This window comes from Malania oleifera, chromosome 6 (genome assembly GCF_029873635.1).
Source record: "Malania oleifera isolate guangnan ecotype guangnan chromosome 6, ASM2987363v1, whole genome shotgun sequence".
In the NCBI taxonomy this organism is placed as follows: domain Eukaryota; kingdom Viridiplantae; phylum Streptophyta; class Magnoliopsida; order Santalales; family Ximeniaceae; genus Malania; species Malania oleifera.
The window spans coordinates 96,179,537-96,190,425 of NC_080422.1; the positions used below are offsets into that span (position 1 = coordinate 96,179,537).

Here is a 10,889-nt window from a genome sequence, read left to right on the forward strand (position 1 = left end):
CTCAATTTTATGCAAAAAATATGTTGACTATGCATATTTAAGTTTTACTATCATATGTTCATATGACTTAAGCAAGACATCTCTTATTTATAAGAGATGGATTTACCCATTTAAAGCATGTTTTTGAACCTTTATTCAACACCTAATGTAAGGACCCGAACCCGAGTGGGTTCACACATATAAATTTTTCAGCGGATGCAATAAATTTCAATTATTTTTATTACCAGAGTACTAATTAACTTTATTATAAATATATATTTCAACTATTAAAATTAACATTCTTAAAATTCTAAAATACACAAACATATTCTAAAATTGTATTATGCTAAATTTTTATTCTACTATACTCTTTTTATTCCCGACCATGCACTTGTTACACCAAGTTTCTGGTACACTCTTCAAAATTATCTAAAATATAGAATAATGATTGAGCTGAGACAACGTTCAGTAAGTAAATAAGATTATTATTAGTGTGTGGCCAAAATGAACTTTCATAAAATTATAATTTCATAAAATAACATTTAACATTGAAACTTCAAGACTGCATTTAAAATAAATGTAAATTTTAAAAAAAAAATTGTATAAAATTTTAACATCAACTATAGTGGTAAAATTTTATAATTGTACACTTCAACTATTAAATCGAACTTGTTAACTTTAAAAATATAACTATAATACTTAATTTTATATATATATATATATATATATATATATATATATGTGTGTGTGTGTGTATATTTTTCCTTATACGTTTCCTTGATATCATCATTTAGGTACAAAAATGATCATGTTTTACATAAACATATACTTTTCATTCAAATTATCAATAGCTCTGTACACGTAATTAAATATGCATATACGTATTCTGTAATAAAAAAAATAAAAAAAAAAACTACCATTAGGTCTGTTATCCATAAGTCATGTTTACCCCCCATGACTTGATTGTGCGATCCGAAGGCTCGACTTAACTAGCTAGTTGACCAAACTAAATCAATGTACATCATTATTAAGTGAGATTTTCCCTATTCTCTACAAAAAATAAGGTTATTAGTGAAAGATCAAAATCGTCACTAATAATCACAAAACCGTCACTAATAGTATTAATGACAGTTTTATAAGTATTAGTGATAATTTTGATTTAGTTGTCATAATTGCGGTTACTAATAATTATTAGTGACGAATTTTACAAATCATCACTAATAATAGAATATTAGTAACAGATTATAAAGGTCACTAAAACCCTACTACTGTCACTATAAATTCTACATTGGTTCGGCTCAAAACCATTACTAATAGTAGAGTATTAGTGACGAATTTTGAAACTGTCACTAATAGTAGAGTATTAGTGACGAATTTCAAAACCGTTACTAATAGTAAAGTATTAGTGACAAATTTTAAAACCGTCACTAATAATATACTATTAGTGACGAATTTAAAACCGTCACTAATACTTTAAAATTCGTCACTAATACTTTACTATTAGTAACGATTTTGAAACCTTCACTAATACTTAAAACTGTCACTAATAATATACTATTAGTGATGAATTTAAAATAGTCACTAATACTTTGAAATTCGTCACTAATACTCTATTATTAGTGACGATTTTGAAACCTTCACTAATACTTAAAAAATAATAATTAAAACGGTTACTAATAATTTAAAATTAATAATTTTTTTAATCATTAATTCTTATAAAAATCTGTAATTACATTTTTGCATACATAACATTAAACCATAATTACTAAAAAAATCATAAATTATTCAAATTTCTAATTCAAAAGCAAATACAAATACAAATACATTATATAAATTTAATTAAAATACAGAAATTCCATCTGTTCAGATAACAAAAAAATCAAAAAAAAAATTCAAAATTCAAATTCAAATACAAATACATTATACATATTCAAATTAAAATAGATAAATTCCAACTGTTCAGATAACAAAAAACATTTAAAAAAATAATCAAAAGTTGCATTCGACTGTAGTGCATGACATCGTGCTAATGTTATAACAGCTGCAAACCCTACTATTAACTTTATAAATCCAATCCTATTTTGATAAAGACAAATCACTTGATATTTGACCTATGTAAATGAGTTTGTAAATAAGATCATGATTTAGAATGCACAAACGGTGAACTTGTATGGAAGCCACGAGGAACCTAAAGTACATATCACTTGACATAATCCATGGAACTAGATGGATGAAAGGATGATGAAGTAAGCTTTAAGTTCAAGATCTTCAATGAAATGGGTATTTAGAATTGAATGTATTTACATATGTCATATAATATAACTTGAAACTCAAATATACCCTAAACAAACCTTAGGACTCATGCGTTTCATGAAAAATACATTTACATTAGTTCTAAGTTGAAAGAAATTTTTCAAGGCAAATTTTAGAGGCCTCGTCGACGAACCTAATGGTCTCGTTGACGAACGTATGAAGGTCACTCGACGATGAACAGGTATTGTCTCGTCAATGAAAAAATACCAAGAGCCCAAAAAGTTCAAAGAGTGCTCTCGTCGACGAACTCATGGCCTCGTCAACAAACGAGTGTTATACACTCGTCGACGAACTTACCCATTCGTCGGCGAAGGTCGGGGTGCTGATTCACGTTTCAATGTGGACACAGACTAAAACTCTTATTTTTAAATGATCCAACAACTAGAATTTAATTTAGGGCCGATAACACTTATAAAAACAATCTCTAAACCTTAGAACACTACTTTTTGTCTATCTCTTGAGAGCCTTGAGCTTATTGCATCAATCTTTGGCATACCTTTGAGAAGCTTTAAATATATTGCTAAGAATCGTTGCTTGCACTACAAAGAAGTCACATTTGTCTGGGCATTCGCATATTCAAGATTTGAGCAAATACATGCACAACTTCTGCTAAATCTGGTTTGATCTTGAGGTTTGGAAAAATATTTTTATTGAGCTTTCAAATTTTTCATTAATCAGTCATCTTCTCCATTATTCATTTATTGGAAAATCTTTTTGAGAGCAAGAAACTAATTTTCCCATAACTATTTATTTGAAAAATCTTTTGGGAACAGCATTCTAAAGTTTCAAATCATTAGGATATTCAAAGTTATATTTATATCCAAAGAGATCTATCTTATTGGTGCAAAAAATATTTGAAAATAGTGTTTTAAATCTTTGAAATATTCAAAGTCATAATTTTACTCAAGGATTTAATCTTACAAGTTATTTAATAACAAAAACTTAGATCTGCATAATATTCAAGACTATTTTTTTAAAGATCATATTTAGTATTTTTGCATAAAGTGATTTGAACTCAAACCCTTAGTTCTTCAAAGCATTTATTTATAAAAATTATTTTTGAGAGATATTGATAAAAAGGTTGATTTGTGAAGCATATCATTCTTCTTATAAAGATCATATTATTACATACACACTAAGCGTCAAGTATTTATCATATGATTATGTGTTAAAATTTATCTTATACTCACTAACTTGGTTAGAAGCATTTTGAGTTGTTGCAAAAATTGTAATCTTTATTTTGTATACACGGCTCAGGTTGTGAACCAGGATTGAGGAGGAAGTTATGCCTCTTGTAAGTAGCAGGTTATAAGGAAAACTCCGTCCCAATTAAAGGAGCAGACTTTTAATAGAATCCTTGAATGAGTTGCTCAAAGCGAGGACGTAGGCTGGGGTAGGCCGAACCTTGTAGAAATTGAGTTTGCATCTCTCTTACCCTTACCTCTCTTTAATTTCTGCATAATCTCATTGTGTATGTATTAAACTTTTAGTACATGTGTGAGTAATTGGATAACATTGTATGCTTGATAAAGACACATAAAATTAATTAATTGTTAAACATTGAGGTGGTTGTGAGTAACTTGCAAGTTTGAAATTGATAGTTTTCAAAATTAGAACCAAAATGACCAATTTTTAAAATACCCAATTCACTTCCCTCTTGGGATAACTTCGTAATTCACACCTACAAATTAAGAATTATAAATAAAAAAAATTAGCATACGATTTTTGAACATATATGTATACGTATCATAAGTATCAATGATTTGATAACAAAATAATCAGACATTTGGACACTAATGCAAAAGAAAAAACTAGACAAAAAAAAAAAAACTCAAGAAAAGTATAATAATTTAAGTGCGGTTATGGGAAACGTACATCGAAGGAATTACTAATGAGTTCGCTAAAAGATTTAGTCATTCGGTGCATTATGGATAGTAATTTGCAATGTCGTTCACATAAAGGATGAATTTTAATATTCATTTAACTTTCACTCATCTTTTCAAAAATATTTTAACATTTATTTTATCATAATTATCTTTGTACATGGTTTTATTTTGAAAAAATTTTAACGAAATTTCGACAACATACCATCTGTAAATTGGACATTTTCTCATAAAACATGTACCTGAAATTTGATTGTTTTCAATAAATAAATCATTTCAAGCATGCAATAACCTAAATCCATTACCAGCATACAATTCACAATATACTGCATTAGTCATGTAGTTGGCGTTCAACACAAGCATGTATTTCAATAATTTAATCTACAATTCATATAACATAATATCATCTATTAAAAAGATTTAATCATTCGGTACATTATGGATAGTAATCTGCAATGATGTTCACATAAAGGATTAAGTTTAATATTCGTTTAACTTTCACTCATCCTTTCAAAAAATTATTATTTTGAATATAACAATAGTGTGATAATATTATATTGCAGGGGCATTATTGTCCAACCCACTAAAATAGGGCTGCAATTTGGTTTGAAAAGTAGTATTTCCATGGGAATGAGGGAAAATTACCAATGTGGAGGGTGGGTATAGAGTGCCCAGATTTCATGCGTATCCTTTCATTCCATAAATATGAACATTCCATGACTAATGCTTTTGAATATCTCCTACTCTGTCATTGTTAACTCTATTAAAAACAACCAATCAAATAAAAGCTATAATTTTAAAGGGAACTTTGTCTTTTAACACTTCTATAATTTTAAACTGTATGTTACATAATACAGTTTTATCTTTCCATTTGTTCTCGTTCATGTGAATGCCTTATTGATTAATCATTGTGATAATATCCCCATTCTCATTTTTTTTTTTTTACCAAGAAAAACTACTCTAGAAGATCAAAGACCAGCATAATCAGCTTGGTTAGAATGCCAAGCTCACTGTTATACAAGCTCATAAGCATTTTACCTTTTAGCACTCAGGTACCAATACACTTCTCACACCTAGTTCCATATGAAATGTATTATTGAAAGAAGAATGTAAGGAAGTTCAGCACGATAATAAAAATTTAAAAGAGAAAACAGAAAAAATGAAGAGAAAACACAAGATGGAGATTATCACCATGACAAAACAGTACCTTAGGGAGAGCCAACAAGAAGAATTTGTACTATAGCCATTGTTATTGGTTACTTTAGTCATTTAGCATTATTCTGTGTTATTACTATTAGTAACTATGAGTTAGTTCAGTTATGGTTGGGAATTTCATTTTGTCCTTTAAAACCATAGCAAAAAATTTGACTCCAACTTCTAAAGCATTTCTTTGCAGTCTCTAAGTACTGTCTAATGGTCTTAGGCATAGACCATAGGGATTGAAAATTGATAGAGACACTCTGAAATGTGATACACCACTGTTTGAGAACACTACAATATAGCAATCTACAGTTTCAACAGAGATTTTTCAACATGAATAGTAGAAAAAACAAGAGAAGGGCATACACAAATTCCTTTGCCCATCACCTTGCCCACTACCCTTGCTGGCACCAACATGTCAAGAGTCGAGGGTAGCTGTGTGAAGCATTGGGAAAAGGAAAGCTGAGTCAGAACAGAACAGACCATGAGCACTGAACCAGGTAAAACTTAAAAGCCAAATATACATACCCTCCATACAACTTTGACGAATACGAGGACATTGATCCATAGCCATTCTCACCCATCTATTGAAATTGATCCATAGCCATTCTCACCCATCTATTGAAGGAATGAAAACATCATTCAGATGAATACTAGGAGTCTAAAAGGAGAAAAATTCACAAATTCAAGTAAAAAACATATTTCAAGCAAAAATCCAACATAATTATTAGCACTCCACATGGCACAAACAGACAACCAAATGTATAAAAATTCAGTAGCCAAAACCCTAAACAAATTACCAGAAATAAAGCTAAATTTAGCTGGAGAAAAATGGGTACAAAGAACAAAGACAAAGGAGACATCTCATTTTATTAAAAATGGATAGCCAAAGCCTAAAGTCTTGATAAATATCAAGACTAATGAATAGATCTTTCATTAAAAAACTTCAAAATAATATAAAATAAATTGACAAATAAATTCGGATCGCATACACATGGTCAGAGAACATGCACATGCACATGTACATAAATATATGCACACAGATACAAGTAGACTTCCTATTGCCTAAGGACTCCCATAAAGTTCCAATATTCCAAACAGTTTTACTTGCACTCCTAATTAAGATTAAAAATTAAAAATTAAAAATTAAAAATAAAATATCTACTTAAATAAAAAATCCAGCAACTTACACGCACACAGACATAATTGGACCTCCTATTGCAAGAAAAGGGCTTCCTGCTGTTGCAAAGCCTGTGATGGGAGAGAGGAGGCTCCCTAGTGCAGGAGGGAGAAAAGAGGGGTTTTTGCTGCTACAATGGTGGAAGGACTCAAACAGACAGAGAAATAGATATATCATTCATACATACATGCATCATTCACACATGCAACTGTCGATGATAGAAGGGTCCTAATAAACAAAAGCAAAATGACCCAACAAACAGTCTTAAATTAAATTCTCCTACTAGCCCAAAAGGGAAAAGAAAAAAAAATTCCAGCAGAAGTGTAAAAATAAAAATTAATAACGGAAAATGACTCAACTAACAAAAAAAAAAATTAGAGAGTTCTGTGTTCTTCTATGCCAAGAAAATGAAAATAGAAGTTGTGTTTTATACATTGCAATTCAAGCTTCCAAGCTTAGAATAAGCACTTTTTCTCCTCGATTGTTTTATGATCTTTAAATTCAATTTGAAATTTTGACTTTAAGGTTATTGCCTAATAATACTTAAAAAAAAAAAAAGATTTATCTTTTATTGATCTTGCCTCTGTCTAGATCAATGAGAAGTTTGCACTTTCATGCATGTACTCATTGGAAAAACTAAGAAAAAATCTATGCTTAACCTTTTTTAGCTCAACCTTGGGTGGTGGCCCATCATGGTAGAAGCTCGGCATTGAGTTTGCCTTAAACATCAAACTCTTTCTTAGTTGCTTAATGGCTGCCTCTCTCTTCCGAAAAATTTCAAGACTAATGAAATCAAAGTTGATAGAGAAAGACTGACAAATTTAAAAATTTAAATATATATTTATATGGTATCAGAAAACATCGTACATGAAAACTTAAAAATTTGGAAGTGTACTTAGTATAATGTGCTATTTAATTGCATGTCATATCCAATATATGATCAGAAATAAAATGCCCTACCACTGAGCTATGGACCTGATATGAATGGAAGTTTACACGTGCACTTCAGCATTGTTCTATTATATAGTTGCGTGGTACTTGAAAGTTAAATATCAATATACTTCTAGAAATATTCACTTCTAAATGAATTATATAGATCAACCTGCGGTTTGTTATAACAAATTAAAATTTTGCTTTTCTCAAAGTTTGATTGTCTAGTGTGAACTACAAATTTCAATGCTTCAGGATTTTCTTTTCTTTAACAGGAAACAGAAATATTAATTTGAAATCCCGTGTTTGTATGATAAAATGAGTACACTACACAACCTATATAGAAAAAAAAAGTATCATGGAAACAGTTTGATTTTCACCAGTAGAAGGAATTGCAGTAGAGAAGGCAAAAAATAAAATGTTGAAGTTCTTTTCTTTGGGCACACGACAACCTACATTAGAAAGTCGAAACGGGCAGAACTTGGGCTTCCCCCTGCGTCCATACCTCAGCAAATATGCACCTTTCTTAAGTGCTGTAATGGCCAACAAAACAAAACAAGGACTGTGACGATCTGTAGATGCGATCTACCAGCGTGTATAAATAAGCATAATCTAACAACAGCGAGTCATATCAAGTGCATAACATTTCCCAGTCCTGCACCATTGGTGCATCAAAATATAGCAACAGAAGGGGAAATAATAGCAATGAGAATTCATAGATGTGTTGGAAATTTCACAAAAAATGCAAGAAGGAAGCAAAAATAAATAAATAAATAAAAATTAAATTAAACTAAGAAACAAAGGAACTCGATAATTAAAAGCAACGATTGGGTTTATTTCAGAGACCATGTGAACAATATTAGGAAAGAATGCAGCATCATCTGGTCTCGTGCATGAACTACAGAAAAATACAATGGAGTGTAGATATTTCACATAGAACCCAAGTATTGATATATAAAGGCAGCTACTCAGAGAACAATGCATTGAGACAAGAAAATATTTGGATTTCAGCCTTCAGGTACTCATGGATGGAAATATCACTCAGCAATTTCTGCAAACTAGAAAAACTACGTACTTAGTTGCTTTTGTTTTTTTGTTTTAATAAAAAAACACCAACAAAGTGCTTCGTGTTAGCATCAACATTAAAGCTAAACAGGGTGTCATTTAATGTCATAGAATTATAGGTACTTGTAAACCAAAACAGAGCGTAAGGGCAGCAGAGCAAATAACCTACTCGATATCCCTCTCGGGCACACCAGTTTTCTGCAAATCAGCCATTCAAGTATCAATAGCATGTGCTGCCCAACAGTAGGGCCAAAACCCATTTGAACAACCCAAAATATATCGAAATCCAAATGCCGGGCTCCAACTTCGCTCCATAAAAGAACTTGTCAACACTTCTGAACTAGATTGCAAAAAAATCCAAACTCTCCGTTCAACCCATTTCGATAAGAAAACTAATATCTAAATTTCCAGCTCAAGGACATCGTTCAAAAGCCCTAAAAATCCCAAGTAATACAAGAAAAAACCTACCATCACGCACACAGCCTCCACTAATCAACGCTCAGCTCCAGAACAGCTAAAACAACTTCTCCAGGTTCCCCAAAACCCTAGAAATTCAAACACTTCCGCATACCCCGAAAATTAGAGAATTCGTGAGCTCGAAAGCGTCGAAGCATCATTGTACGTCCAAACAGCAACGAAATAAAACATTGAATTACCTAGACTGCGAGAATTGCTCACGAATCCGCCAATACTCGCCACTCAGAACGATTCTGAGGTCGTTAAGCCGCGATTCCATGGGGTAATGCTCAGGAAAGTCCACCTGAAGCTGATAAGTTTCGTTAGCGTAAAGAGTTCCAGGTGCTCCATTCACTTCAATAAACCACCTTCGCATCGCAAATTATAAGAATCAACATTAAAGATTCTAAAATATAAAATCAGGCATTAACAATCAAAATCAGTGCAAATTAACAGAGACTAGAGACAGATGCATATAAAGATAAATAGTACGACAAAATTAAGGGAGAGAGAGAAAGGGAAAGAGAGAAACCTTGTGAGAGGTAGCTAAGGAACTGATCATGCTTCCCCCTGCAATGGCAGATAAGAGAAAGATGTTGTACTCACAAGATTAAAAATTTTGTTTTGATGCTTAACATGATTAAGTGATGAATTTCACGACTTAATTATAAAAAAGTAAAGACAAGTGTTCACGACGTTTCATTGAAAACTTATCTTTCAAAAAAGGATAATCAAATTGTTGTGTGTAATTAAGTTGATTGCTAATTTTAAATTTCAGATTTTAATTAATTATCAACAATCCACAATTTGATTTTACCTAAACATCAATCACAATCACACATAAATGAAAACTTGTTTATGTTAACGTGTACGTGTGTGCTAAGCCTGAACAAGAAAAATATATGGTTACCAATCCAATATTCAACAAAACATAAACATGTCACAATCACAATCCACAAGAACACATTTACGTGGTTCGACCCAAAAATTGGCCTACATTCATGACAAAAACTCACCTTCAGAGATACTATATTAAATCAGGCGGAAATAATATACATACATAGATTTACCCTTTCTTGGCTTACCAATCTCTTCTGGAAATCAGCCTAAGAACGACCTAAGAAACCCCCTCTTCGCACCTGCAAAGAACCCTAGATTTCTCCCTATATTCCCTCCCTAATTTCCATAAAAGAAACCCTCCCAAGAAACTAAATTTGTGCTTACCTTGCCTTACCCTTGCGTGAACCTCCGCTGGAGGTTGGAGATACCCAACACCGCACCCACCTCTTGCTGTCTCCCTCTCCCGTGCGCTGCGGCTAAAGGATCTCCCTTTTGGTGGGTGATGGCTTCCTCTCGGTTGCAGGTCTACCTCGCATTGGTGAAGACACTCGCGGTTCTGCAAGCAGAAGCCTTGGCTGCGCTAAACCCCTTCTGAAGCTCGAGTGAAGGAGCCTCCTCACGATTCTCCAAAGGAAGCCGCTCTCTCTCAATCTGTTCTGAAGTAGGAAAAAACCTCCTTTTGCGCTGCTATAAAACTGAAGACCTGAAAAACCCCCGCCCCCTACTGTTTTCTATTTACAACTAAACAAGAGAAAGGAAGCAAATTACAACAATGCCCCCCTTAACAGCTTAAGACACAACAGCCGTTTGATCTTTCCATCAAATGGATGGCCAGGATTTTTCTCCAACAATTGAAGCTTAAGGCATAGATTCCAAAAGGATCTATTAAAACTTGAAGAATATGAGAGTATGGATATTAAAGAGAAAGTTCAAAATGTATTAAAACTTGAAGACAAGATGGAGCCAAAGCAAGCATGAAGACTTATGTGTTTAGAGTGTCAATAGTTCCAAGAAGTCTTTATATAAGTGTTTCGCATTTAAAT

At 32.2% G+C, this 10,889-nt stretch overlaps 1 long non-coding RNA gene across 1 annotated transcript; it reads right to left on the minus strand.

Annotated features, from left to right (window-relative positions):
• Positions 1-5,538: 5,538 nt before the first annotated feature.
• Positions 5,539-9,697, minus strand: LOC131158854 (uncharacterized). Its single transcript, XR_009137525.1, has 5 exons — positions 9,539-9,697; positions 9,207-9,374; positions 7,942-8,018; positions 5,904-5,993; positions 5,539-5,810 (listed from the first exon to the last, which is right to left on the minus strand). It is a non-coding gene; the product is annotated as an uncharacterized LOC131158854 (long non-coding RNA).
• Positions 9,698-10,889: the final 1,192 nt, after the last annotated feature.